We start from the raw sequence: 14,494 nt of genomic DNA on the forward strand, positions 1-14,494 counted from the left end.
GTCCTTTTTTACACCCCCTGCTTGAAAAGCGGGAGGGTATTTATTAATCGGGAATTCCGTCCATCTGTTTGTTACGCTTTAGGTATACCCATCTCTTATCCGCAACTCCTCTTACACCACTGAACGAAATTTTCATAGAATCTTTATTACATATTGCCGTTGTGCACCTTCTATTATTTTTTCATCCTACACATAATTTCGGTTTCCCATTGCAAAACATGTTCATATTAGAGGCGGTTGATCATTTATAGAATTCACTGCTCACATGCAGTCTTCAAATTTGTTATATATTTTTCCTTGGCACCTTTACCCATGTGTTACGAAAATTTCAGTTTTGCAGGAATAATATAAATGAGCCAGTGTATGAGAAAAGGGGTCTTATGACATAACGTCATAATGCACAGAAAACGTCATAAACGTCATGAACGTCAGAATATTGCGCGACGTCTGCATTTTCAAAGACGCTCCAATTTCAAAGTGAAAATAGATTACCTACGCTAATGAACATGAACGTCATCAATTGATCATAGTAGTCACCACCATCATGTGAATATGGATGAAGTTAATTCTGAATTTCAGGTATTTATTTTATATATTAATTTTACGCATGTATGTACAATATTAATTTAGACAACAATCAAGAAGACCGATTATGTAACCTATCGACGCTGTAGTAATTAAAATACAGCTGTCAAGACATGGATTGCCTGTATTTTAGATATTGGATATATTCATATTGTACCTCGCTATAGATACCAGATATTACAAGGTTAATACAAAGGAAATATATACGAGGGTTGTCCCAAAATTTCGTAGACTGAGCTCATATCTTTTAAAGAAATTGATGTAACTTCATAAAATTTTCAGGGTGGATAAAACGTGTTCTTGGTAGATAAATTACGAAGTTTTATGATGTTTACTTGAAAACTTTTCGATTAATAACATTTAAAGTGATATCGTTCCCTAACACCCGGAGCAATCTGCAACGTCAAAAAATACAAATGTCAACGGTTCAAATTTTTGGCGAAAATATTTCAATTACTAGAATCAAATTCTCGAATTAAACGAAACGGTTAAAGTTATAAATTTGAAATATCCTAATTACTGTGATATGATCAAACTTTAAAATATGTAAACAAAGTATAGATATGTACAGGTATAAAATAATAATAATTTGAAAATGCTATATTTCCACGGGCTTTTCGTCTGTTTTCTCTAATGGGGTTGCACAATGGAACTCTTGCCCATTTCTAAGCCCTGTCTTTAATTTAGCTACTGTCATTCACATATACATAGAGAAACCTTTTTAGTCATTCTAAATACACAGGACGAGAAAGTGTTTCCTAGTCTACAAAACATTTATGAATGGTGCATTTCTTTAACAGTGAATTCAGTATCAAAACACTTGATCAAAGTCCAGTGCGCCGCCTGTGCCAACGCAGCCGCCATTTTGCAAAAAGTCGGATTTCAACCCAATGTATATAAAACGTTATGAAATTCATATTTATCAAATCATAAACACCAAAATTTGAGGAAATATAGTCAATAAAACAGTTTTAAGAATTTTCATCTCCATTAAAACATACGGGGTAGTAATTACTTCTCCGTAGTATTTGAAATATAATATACCAAATTTTAATTGCAACTTTTTGGTATTGCGCCGCCTTCCTACACCAGACGATGAAATTTGTCTTTTAAATTGGAATAAATTGTATAGTTATTCCATATTTGCCCATAAATTTATTAGATAGTATTGTTTTAATCTATATACGAAGTTTCATTAATGTATGACGTAGGGTTCCTACAAAACAACGCTTGTCTACGGAATTTTGGGACAACCCTCGTATATTAGATTAAATCAGAAGTGAATTGAAAAAAAATTAAATCAAGATGAGCATATATATATGTATACATGATCTTATTTTCTCGGTCCGAATAATGCGTTTATTATTTCTGCGGTTTGCGCGTGTATTTTTTTCAGTTTATTACTGAGCAATGCAGTTTTTCAAGTGATGTTTAAATCACTACAAGGAATTTACTTATAAATAACTTTTAATCCATTTCCACGTTATTCAAGAAGAGAAGATAAAACAAGTCACCAGCACAATAAATGTTCACATATGGTGACTCAATCTCTCACCAGAGGGCGTTGTATACGCTCCGCTCCAACACGGACATTTTTTGTTGGCGTCGAGTCCGCCATTTTGACCGATGACAAGCCGAACTACTTTTAGACGATAACAGAGGTGTAAGCGGAGCGCGCCCTCTGGTGAGAGATTGATGGTGACTAGGCCTATAGTCATATGATAGTCGGGCGAGTTTTTGGAATTCTAATATTCTTACAGAACTACAACTTCTGATTAGATGTTATAAATATTAAGTTTTTTACACACAATTACATTTTACACAGTATTTTCAATTTCACGTTGACAAATTGCTTTAAATAAATCCCTGTGTTTTCCTATAATAGTTTCTTCTAGTTTAATGAATTAAAACGTCCAATAGATGTTTAAATTTCCCTCGGTTTACGCTGAGCTTAGCAACAGAGTTAACATAACATTTAGAATATTGACAGACAGACTAAATAAAGTCTACGAAAAAATCAAATATAAAAAATAATTTAAAAAAAAAAGAGTACTAAGTATATACGAATATAGCTGCAGATCTGTAGCTCTTCGAAAAAAAAAATATATTGATAGACCGGTCTATCAATATTTTTTTTTCGGAAAGCTACAGATCTGCAGCTAATACGAATAAAAAAGTACACCGTATTCCTTTCTCTAGTTTAAACATTTGAACATAGGACCAAAATAATAGAAATTAAAATGAAATTTAAATAAAAAAAACCAATAGCTTTTTGCAAATTCTACTATAAAAATCCAAGTGGAGTGGACATTTCAAATTTAATTCTATGTCATTTATATTTTATTAAAAGACGAAAACGTGTAATAATTATATAGGGACATGAAGTGCATTTAAGGGATACTTGTATATTCGTTTCTGAAATAAATCAATAAAAAATTAATTATTATACTTCCATGCGCGGATCTAGAGGGGGGGGGGTCAGGACCCCCCTGGAATTTACAAGGTTAAAAAATGTATATACTAAAGCAAGAAAAAAAGTTACATTGGACCCCCCTAGGAAAACGCAGACCCCCCTGGTAAACGTGCGTGAATATGTGTGAAATAGGTAGGAAAAGTAAAAGATTTGAGGCAATAGAAGTCAAAGACTACCCCCCCCCACCCCCACCCCCGAAATAGGTTTTTCATGTTTGGGCGATGGTTTTTTTTTTGAGAAGAAATATCTGGGATTGGATTTTTTTTTTAATCGGGTGGACCCCCCCTGGAAAAAAATTCTGGATCCGCGCCTGACTTCGTCGAATTCAAAGATTAATAGTCTTGTTATTTTTAGGAACTAGATGATCTATTCAATACACACTTTGGGTTGGAATCAGCTGCTAATTCACACTCAGATTTTGAGGAAAATCGTTCAACAAGCTATCAGGAGGATACACCCTTTGATCCCAATAGATTAGACAGAATACGCAATTTTGTTCTCTCTCAATCAGAAAATGAATCGTCAGACTGTGAAAGAGATAGCGAAAATGAAAATGACATGCCTTCAGAGATGAATGACATTGAACGAAATTGTAAATGTGGTCAGCGTTGCTTTTCAAAGTTTGAGAATGCCGTAATTCTTGACCATGTATTTAATGTAAGAGAAATGGAAAAAGATGTTAAAGATTTGTACATCATGGGTTCTATTAGCATTACCGGGTCTTCTGTCACTCGAAAAGGATCAAGATCCCGAAATTCGTACCACTACAGTTTTAGAAATGTGAAAATTTGTAGATCTACTTTCCAGTGTTTGTTTGATGTGGGGAAAAAGTCTCTCTCTAATATCTTGAATCATTATTCAGCAAATGGGGCCGTCCCTAGACGACATGGAAATCAGGGTAGAAAGCCAAAGCATGCAGTCAATTTTGACGATGTACAGAGAGTGGTAAATTTCATTCTGGGTTACACCGAGGAACACGGCCTCCCTCAGCCCGCGGCCCCCAGAGGTCGGAATGATGAGCCTCCCATTTTTCTTCCTTGTAATTCTACAAAGAAAGGTATTCATGGCCAGTACAAGTCGGCATGTGATTCAGATGATCTAAGGAAAGTAGAATACCACACTTTTACAAATATATGGAACTCCTGTTGTTCGCATATTAAAATACTAGTATGCGGTCCTCGTTTTGATGTATGTCATCAATGTGAATTGCTGAGGAAGAGGGTACTTGATGCAAGATCAGAAGAAGAGAAGTTAGAAGCCTTAACAAAATTTCAAAGTCACATCGATATAGCACAGAAAGAAAGAAACCTCTACAAAAACTCGGTTAAAGAATCGCTTGAAGAATTGCAAGGTATCAATCGCCAGGAACATCACAACCAACCGTTATCCTGTGACTTCACCAAAGTACACTATACATTTGATTTTAGCCAGAGTGTTGCTTTGCCTCATCATGCACGTCAAATGGGACCCTTGTATTTTCTTACTTTAAAGAAAGTACACATATTTGGATTTCGTGTTGACGACAAACCTATGCAATATAACTATTTGATCGGTGAAAACGAAACACTTGGACTGGATGGGACACATTCGCATGGCCCCGATACAGTTATTTCCTTGGTGCATCATGGCCTTGGCAACTATGGATATGGAGAAAAAGAGTGTTTGATCCATGCCGATAATTGTGCAGGTATTCTCTCTCTCTCTCTCAGTGTTTATAATCGTAATGTGTATAATAATCAGGCTTTTCATCCATTGTGTAATAAATGTCAAAATATTACTAAGCGAAAAAAGCTGTTTTTACACTGTTACAGTACATAATCTCAATGGTGCGTTGTAAGGTTTTTAAATACAAAGAATCTATAATACACTGTATATTATTTTGCTGCAGTAACACATTTATTTTTATAAACATTTCCGCCTTTAGAAAATTAAATCACTAATGTTTATTGACGGGGCATATGAGAAATTTATGACATATCGAGTCTATTTGAAGGAAAGCTATGGGCTTGTATAGGCTAATTGAAATTAAATAACGACAATTTTAAGCAGTATTCTTGCAGTATTTGTTAATTTTGGGTTTGAATCACGTTTGTGTGTATGAATAAAAAGAAATTTTTCGTATACGTTTCACTTACATAAGATATGAAAAATGCAAACTCTCTACTAAATTATTGTTCCTGTATTTCAGGTCAAAACAATTAAGAACAAGTTCCTGATTGCGTACTTTGCATGGCGAGTGATTACTGGTTTGCATCATCAAATTACTTACCTAATGCAGGTTGTTGGACAAACACGATGTCTGATTGACGCAGGTTTTGCGAGGGCAAAAAAGTTGTATCGTCGCACCGACTGTGATAGTATGAGTGAACTTCAGAGAGTTTTTGATCAGTCTTCAACAACGAACAAAGGTATTCTCTACGACAACGGAAGAGGTTCATCATGGAAATACTACGACTGGAAAGAGTTCTTGGGCCGTTTCTTCACCTCGTTACCTGGTATTTCGAAATACCACTCTTTCCGATTTCATGCGGACTTTCCAGGATTTGTATTTGTAAAAGAAAATACTGATTCGACCGAGAAAAAAATCAAAATATCAAAACAAGATGGACTTCAGCAGATTCCAGGAAATTTTCCTAGGGAACTCGCACCCCTCGGAATGTCTAGAGAAAGAGTAAAGTATCTTTATAAGAAGGTCAGACCATATGTACCTCCAAGATGTCAAGATGAATTATGCCCTCCAGCCCAGACTGAAGAATAGCTTACCTAGGCTATTTATTTTCCAATAAAAATGTAACGAATGTAACCAATGCAAAAAATTTGTTTCATTGACAAAATAACAAAATATTTATTGATTGTTAAACATTTTTTTGAAAATGAAAATAAAATAAATGCAAAAGAAAAAAAAATTATGTTTAATACAACAGGATCTCACAAGGGGTTAATGTGTGAGGTTTTTGACGTCAAAATACAGGATTCCGACGTTTTAGCCATTTTTACTCCCTTTTGTAACCATTAAATGAAGCACTTATTAATAAGATATACAAATAATATTTATATATTCCGATTCCTTGCGTTTTCTTCTACTGGAATCAGCAAAAATCTGAATTTGTGATTTTTATGTCATAAGACCCCTTTTCTCATACACTGGCTCAAATATTGATATGATGTGGATTTTAACACAGCATCCTTTTAAGAGCTAACAGTTTTGAACTCACAATAAAAGTTTTAAATAAATAAGATTTCGATTAAAATTATCCTAATTCAATCCCACAATCAATTTTGTAGTCTTTGTAAAAAAATTTAGGCATTTGGTTAATTTTTGGCAGTTTCTCGAGCATTCGAAATAAACGCAATACACGAAAAATGGCGACGTTTTATGACGTTACGCCGCACCGGAGAATAGTTCAGTTTTATTTCAATGTTGTAATGACACCATTAGAGACTTTTAATGACCATAGAAGAAAAAAGATTATAAAAATATCACCATATCGTAAGTATACAAATGAAATAGTTTTCCTACCGAAGCTTTTTTTGATCGAGTCCCTGGGGAGTACAAAACATACGGACAAACTCCTAATGTAATAGCAAAAGACGCTGTCACAGTAGACCGACGATAAGGATTTTCTTTTAGTTGAATGATGCTAAAAATATTGTCCGTAACTTACAAATAAATCTTCAGAAGATCGCATGAGGTTGCCAATTGGTTCTTCGTCTGTTTATGGAGACTAAAGAACGTGTATCAATGAAATTCCTAAATTTAAGTCGGACTCATCCAACTTCATTTTCAGCAAAGATTAAACATGACGCTGTTTTAGACACTTTGACGTTATAATCCATGCGCCGTAAGGTGATAAAATACATGGCATAAAATCTCATAATTTGTTTATTTATGCATATATTTATCTGAAATTTGCTGTGTATATTACTTAAATATGTACTAAATAAAAGTGAAAATTTCAGAACGCAGTGATGTTTATTTTTCACACTAGACAACTTGTCCAAGATTTTACGGGACAACCCTCGTGCATGTTTAAATCACGTTCTACAATGTCAAAAAAAACAAAAACGAGTTATCTAGTTAAGGTCAAGATCTAGTAAATAACTTTAGACTAATTTTTTGGTGCTAGATCCATTATGACGTCATAATTAATTTCAACTTTCTTTTTCCCGTAGTTTACGGCTTTAGCAGAATTATGTAGAAAATAGGGTATGTTCATGATTTTCAATTTGAAATCATATGAAAAGTAAACCGGATACCTATACTAAATTTGATATTATTTTAAAGAAGAGACCATGAACATACAAAATTACCATTTTCTAAGACCTTTCCTTTGTCGAATATAAAAAAAACTCCCATAATCCTGGCTTGTTTTCTAAATTTTTCATTGAAAATGACAGTTTAAATTACAGTTTTTCATCTTGTTTACCTACAAATTATGCCCCGAAACACATTATTCGACCAAGCTAAAGTTGTAAAGCATCAATAAAGGAATTTATTTCTCAAGTTTGATATATCTGTAGGTACCTTTCATTTACTAGATCTTGACCTTAAGCTTCTTATAAACCTTTTGACTTCAAAATCAATTGGCGTCTTCTTTAGGTCAGAAGGAGTTGCCACGAAGCATTGAATGCAATGTTCAAAGGCTTTTCGAGATATTGCTTGAAAACGAAAATTTAAGACAGACAGAAATACCGTAGAACAGAAAGACGGACAGAAGGTTAATTTAATCTTTTGACCTCAAAATCAATAGGCATCTACCTTAGGCTATAGGGAGTGATTGTTTAAAATATCATTGCAAAAGCTTAAAGTTATTTCTAGATATCGCGTGGAAATGAGAGCGCTACAGAAATACAGACAGACCGAATTTAATTTCCGGTCCCACATTGAAAAGGGGGGGGGGGTCAGCTATTGATGGGTTTCAAACCCTATCAAATAAGTCTTAATGATCTTCTTTTGAGACTAGCGCGCTAACCACTTCCATAGGCCAGTCCTGTTTAACAGCAACATTTAAATCATGTGACTTAATGGACTTCCAGTATTACTAGAGAAGATGCGAATGTTAAACCATTAAAGCCTATTTCAAAGGTAAAGTGGGTCTTTGCTCCATACTTTTGGTATCCGAAAATGTATAATTTTACCGATTGCTTCAAAAATACTTTTAAAATCCAAGTTTTCTCTAAAGTAAGACTTACATTGTGATCGTCCTGGGGTATCACATCTTTTACAGTCACAGCCGCCGAAGTCGCAACACTTCATTACTATAAAGAAAAAACACTTTATTACTACAAAGAAACAACACTTTATTACTACAAAGAAAACAACACTTCATTACTACAAAGAAACAACACTTCATTACTACAGAGAAGCAAAACATGAGATTTTTTGTTTAAACTCTGAAATTTGATAAACACCAATTTAAATCAAAATGAAATGTATTAATGTTGTATCTTATATGTTCCCCAACATAGTTCTTCAAGCTTTTATGACAGACCATATTTTTTTTGGACTTAAAAAAATAAGAGAAATCAATTTTATAAACACAGTAGTAGATGTACATGACTTACGTTTTTTATTTTATAACCATTGAATTTTTTTTGCGGTTCGACCTTGACGGTAGCAAAATAATATCTACGTTTTCAATTGCTTCGCCTGCATTAAGTGACCAAAAATTAATAAAAGTTTTCAGTAAAACATTATAAGGATAAAAGAAAATACTGCAATGTTTTCATCAATATGTAAATACAGCACCTCCAGGACAGTCATAGTCTTCATTGCACATACGCATGTTCTTATAATGACTAGTACAACGAGGTTTGCACGGACCAAAAAGATCATCGTCCCTAACGACACATCTTCCCCTTTTTTCCACTTGTCGTTTTGTAATTTCTGTTGCGAAAACCTGCGAAGAGGCAAAAAAATTAAGTTTATCTCAAGGTTAAAGTTAATGGTCTCAGAAATTGAAAATAATAGTAAAAAAAGCTATGAACAATAACAATTACAGATTATTTTAAAAGTGTAATTTTTAAGGCCGAGAAATGGAAATTAATCAAAGGCAGATTGTAAATGGAAAATGTATATTATTAATAAACAAGTAGTAACAGTTTAGTTCTTTTTCGAGACTAATATGGTTCGATATAAAATGGTTCTCTATACATGTATAAGTAATTAATATATAATTGGGTACTTACAGAGCTTATAACGAGAAGAAAGATTACTGCCTTCCTCATTCTTGATTATCCGTTTAATGACGATGGTAAATCTGTGAATATATGTGATTTTATATACATTTGTGGGTATGTTAATTTGATTTGATTTCAACGCCAATCAATTTCAACAGATCACGATTTCCCTCTCAACAAATAATATGTTGTATTTGATCAATAACAATACTGATGCAATGTTCTGAATAATCACGATTTTTCTTAAATATTGGACACGTGCTCTTCTTAGTTGATCAATTTCAACATGATCATCCTCGGGGATCCAAAACATTCGTGGGCTAACTGGAGGAATCAGTCAAAAGTTTTTTTAAAAATATATTTAGCCCCCACCCACACAAACCGAAAAGTGTCCTGTAATATGTATTTATGTCTCTTAGTATGGAAAAGAACTTGATCCTACGTAAATGTATAAGATTTAATGGTCGATGTCTGATATAGTCTGTTGTTTAACCTTCCTTTAGAGAATTTCTTTCAGAAATGGACAGGGCAATACTTCGAAATGGAAGGGCTGCAAATTTTGAATTTTACTCGGCAAAGTAATATTTTGTTTTTGTGCAGTTGGGAATCTTTTTCGTGCCAGTGCCCAATGTGCCATAAGACCTCGGATAATACAGTCTTTTTCAAAGGACTGGTATTCACTTACCGCAGTAAGATTCAAATGCGCGACGTAAGAATCAATCTGAAAGTTGTACAAAACGTGTTGATTCGTGTATCTTCGTAAAACTTAATTTCTAGAATATATATTTTAAGCAGTTTTTGTGATGATGTTGAGTGTTAATTTCGTACATCTTTATATCCTTATTTATCATGGTTATAAATTATTCAATACAATGGATTGTAAAGTGGCTTGTTGAAATGCCATTTTACACGTCCCGGTACACTTACAATAAGTTAATCAAAACACTATATGTGTATTAGTAACACGTACTTGTAAAAATGCTTCTGGGTTTACGTAAACACGTAGACACTCACGGTCATATGCTTAATCTTTCTTTCTTTTTTTTTTGTTCTCCAAAGCAAAACTGTTTCTGAACTCCCCCGTTTTTCAGAATTCGAATTTTGGACCATGCCAGTTTATTGAATATGTCCTTATGAGACAGTAATGTTTGATAAGAAATAGTTTTTCTATTAACTATTTTAAGTAGAAGGCACGGTTTGGGTTACGATCCTAAAAATTAAATGTTTTTTTAAGTTATGAAATGAGCTTTAATATAGACTGGGTAGATGAATTTGATAAAATGATTTACTATAAACCTAAGTGTTTAGAAGTTGTAAAAATATTCAAAAATAAATAGTAAAGATGAATTTGAATTAAATACAAATTTTTATTTAGACACAGATGGGTTTCCATAGAAAAATGTACCCCATTTTTTTTTTTTTTTTTGGTTCAAGTATTACGACAATAAGGGTGTTCCATGTTTTCACGAGAGAAGACATGTTCCTTATCAATAAATTTCAAATATTTCATACAAAACACTGTACATAAGATAAATATATGGGTAATAAATATGAACAGCACAGTTTTACTTATAGTCAAAAATGTAGAAAACTGGCACATGAGTCTCCTCGTGTGGGTTACACAAAGGAAATCTACACAGGAAACGAGGATTTTAGGAAAAGTTACACCGGATTTACAAATAAAAAAATAACTCTTAAAATTGTGAAAGTTCACTGCTTGATTAAGAGAGATAAATCTAAATTTTATATAATTTGGGAAAATAAATAAACAAATAAATGTAAATTAAATGTTCATAAATTATTATACAAGTCGTACATAAAATTTCAGGGTGTGAAGGTAGTAAGTATTTTAAAGAAATATTTCACCGATTAACTTGAAAACAAATAAGGTTCCATCCTTTACAATGCCATATTAGTATACAGAAGCTGAGAATTGAAAATTAAAAGGTTTTCTCGAATTCTTGCCCACAAGCTATAACGGACACGCGCACAGTCGCGATGATATATCCCCCCCCCCTCGGCAACTAGTTGGAATAACAAGCTGATAGGGTCCGCCAACGGCTTATCTCCCCCTTGCGCCGCTAGAGGCGCTAGACAAACATGGCGTACGCTTCGTACACAGTGCCGAAACTGAAGAAAGAATTAATATTGCGCGGCGCTGTAACTACGGGAAGGAAAACCGATCTTATAGAAAGGTAAGAAAACATTTATTTTATTACATGCAAACATTATTCATTGAAGAAATCCTTATATAACTTGTATTATAACGGTATTCAGAGTCATGTGGTGCTACGTAGTGAAATGACAACAATGTTGAACATGCCTTCGAAACATATTACATAGGCCTGTACTTCACGCAGGTTGGAAGCATACGAACGGAATTTCAACTTTAGCGGTCCCGTCATTGAACTGCCAGCAGAAAGGGATGTAGAATGGCCAACTACTGGGTATAAACAAATGACATCGGGCCATTATGACCTTTTGCCACACATAACAGAAGCCCATATCGAAGGTAATATTACTATGAATTTGGATATCAAGGGAAACTCGCTTAGGCAGTTAAGTTTGTATTTGAAATGTGTAACTGTTGTTCATTGTCACATATGAAATGTACCAGTCAATAAAATTTTATATCAGAAATAAATATGTCAGCATGCAGGAGAAAATTCATATTTTCCTTTGGAAATCTTGGATATTTTCAATATAGACAAGCAGTCGACAGACAAATGATGGGCAATACAAAGGCCATTGTGAAAGGAAAATTACTGCTGGAGTCAGAGAAAGTTGATAATAAATCTTCTTCCTTATAATCACAAACCACCTTCTGGTGTATTGTCGTGATTTTTGCGCTTGCCCTTGGGGAAACAACGAACTATTTACAGTTTATAAAAACCATTCTGGCGATATTTACAATTAAAACTGAATGAATAAAAAATGAACAATAACAAATTTAAATAGAAATCAATGTGTGTTTATAGCATGAATGTAGAGCCAGTCAAAATTAGTTCTTATGTGGATGAAAATATATGGCTATATTTAACAGGTGTCTTACAATTATTGTGTAAGAATTGACAGAAAAACAGGTGAAATTAAAAATTCAGACTGTGAATGCCCTGCTGGGAAGGGTCCCAATGGAACCTATAAACATGTAGCTGCTGTTGTTTTGCTCTTGGTGAAATTTCGGGAAACACATATAATAGCCATTCCTAGGGGATGTACAGAAAATCTTCAGACTTTTCATAAGCCAAAAGTCTTTTAAAGTTGAGCTAACTGTGTTAAAAAATGTTTCTTCTTTCTTTTTTGTGAATTTGAATATATGGATGTAAAATATTGGAGGTTTTTAATTATTTTTTTTACACAAGTTTCAGGGATACAAAAAGATTTTCAATATGATCTTTGGCTGATGCTGATACCATTTAAACATAAACATATATATACAACTTTAACTCTGAGGCCTGTGTCACATTTTTTTTTAAGTTGCATGATCTACAGATGAATTCACAAATTTACAGTTTGTTGAGTTGTTTTTGAAGGTTTGAAGGATTATTTCGCATGCACGCAAAAAATTTTTGTGTTCATTATTAAACTTTGTCGATTGATAAATGTGATCCAAAATTTCCAAGCAATTTAGATTATAGTAAACCATGAAAATGAAATTAATAAAAAGTTTTATATGAATATATTTATGCAAATATTAAATTACACAAGTACTTATATTCAGTATATGACTTTGTAAAGAAAAACACTAAAGGAGTATAAATTTGATAAACTTAAATAGAATAAAATGGAATTCGCTAGTGTCATTTTCTTTAAAAAAAAAATTGACATCCAGCTTATTTTTAACCTTTGAATTTTACAGGCTCCCCCATAAAAGCTGAAGACATGCCTTGTCGGTATAATCCAGATCTTAGTGACCCTAGGCCTCAGAGATACAGAGGAATAGCTGGATACAATGATTACGTGAGCAACATTGTAACCAACTACTGAGCTGCAACATCTGCAGATTTGGCTTTCAAGTACATAAAGCCCAAGGCATTTATCAACATTGCAGTACTAGATCATGATTACTTGGACCTGCCATTCACCGAATATTGGATAGATGCAGCTCAAAAGGTATATTAATATAAATAAAATATTTTCTAAAATAGCTGCATAATTGTTTTGGTGAATCTTAATGAATTTGAAGATATTCTTTGGTATACTGTATAAAGAATTTTTAATTTTTGTACAGGTATCGGATAGGGACATCACTCGCACTGAACACAGAACGAGGAAACAGCCTGTCGAAAGTTTGGCACCGTGAAAGAGAATGGCGTTTGACAGCTTCCAGGTTTGGGGATATTTGCAAAGCTACCGATCGACGCAACAGACTGAAGCTGTGTTTTAGCATCTTAAAACCTCTTAAATTAAAAACACTTGCTGTCCTACATGGCCAACAATATGAAGCTTTGGCAAGACAAGTATTCCAAGACAAAACGGGTTTTAAAGTCAATACTTGTGGCCTTTTTGTAGATTTAGAGAATAATTATTTGGCTGCTTCACCAGATTGTATTATTGGAGAAAGTGCGATTATTGAAATCAAATGTCCATATAAGGGTAGAGATCGCAAGATTGCTGCAGATAAATTTTTCCCATTCTTGCAAGAGGATGATGATGGTTTATTGCACTTGAAACAGAATCATAATTATTACATGCAGGTGCAAGGGCAGCTTAATGTGTGTAAAAAAGAGAAGTGTTTCTTTGTTGTATACACATTTGTTGATATTTTTGTGGAAGAAATTAATTTTGAGAGAGATTACTGGTGTGGTTGCATGTTACCAAAGCTAGAGTTGTTTTATAAGAAACACTACAGAAAATTTCTTGCTGAAAAATTGTAAATTGGTGTCATTATCAATCTGCAGTTGAAGTTATTGTCAATGAAAACATGTATGATGTACAAAATTTTCATTTATTATTTATATAGATACCGGTATCAGGTAATGATACAATTTTCTTATATAGAAAAGCCTTTTTTCAGCTCTAAAGATCAGCAGTTCAGCACAATATTTTAATTGATTATCACAGAATGTATTGTTTAATGCTGTTTTAATGGATAACTTTTTTGTTAATGACATATTGTTTTACATCATAACAAAATTTTTTTTTTCAATACCGTAAATCTGGAAACTTTTGCTGTAGATAAATTTTTAGCAAATTTGCGAGTGTACTGCATTCGCAAAAATATTTTTCTTAAAAATAAATCACCAACAAGAAAAT

At 33.3% G+C, this 14,494-nt stretch overlaps 1 pseudogene; it reads left to right on the forward strand.

Annotated features, from left to right (window-relative positions):
• The first annotated feature begins 552 nt into the window (after positions 1 to 552).
• Positions 553 to 5,846, forward strand: LOC134256664 (uncharacterized; annotated as a pseudogene).
• The last annotated feature ends 8,648 nt before the right edge of the window (positions 5,847 to 14,494 follow it).

The sequence above is a fragment of the Saccostrea cucullata genome, unplaced genomic scaffold (genome assembly GCF_032062105.1).
Source record: "Saccostrea cucullata isolate Sc308-1 unplaced genomic scaffold, CSIRO_AGI_Scuc_v1 ctg5201, whole genome shotgun sequence".
NCBI lineage: Eukaryota > Metazoa > Mollusca > Bivalvia > Ostreida > Ostreidae > Saccostrea > Saccostrea cuccullata.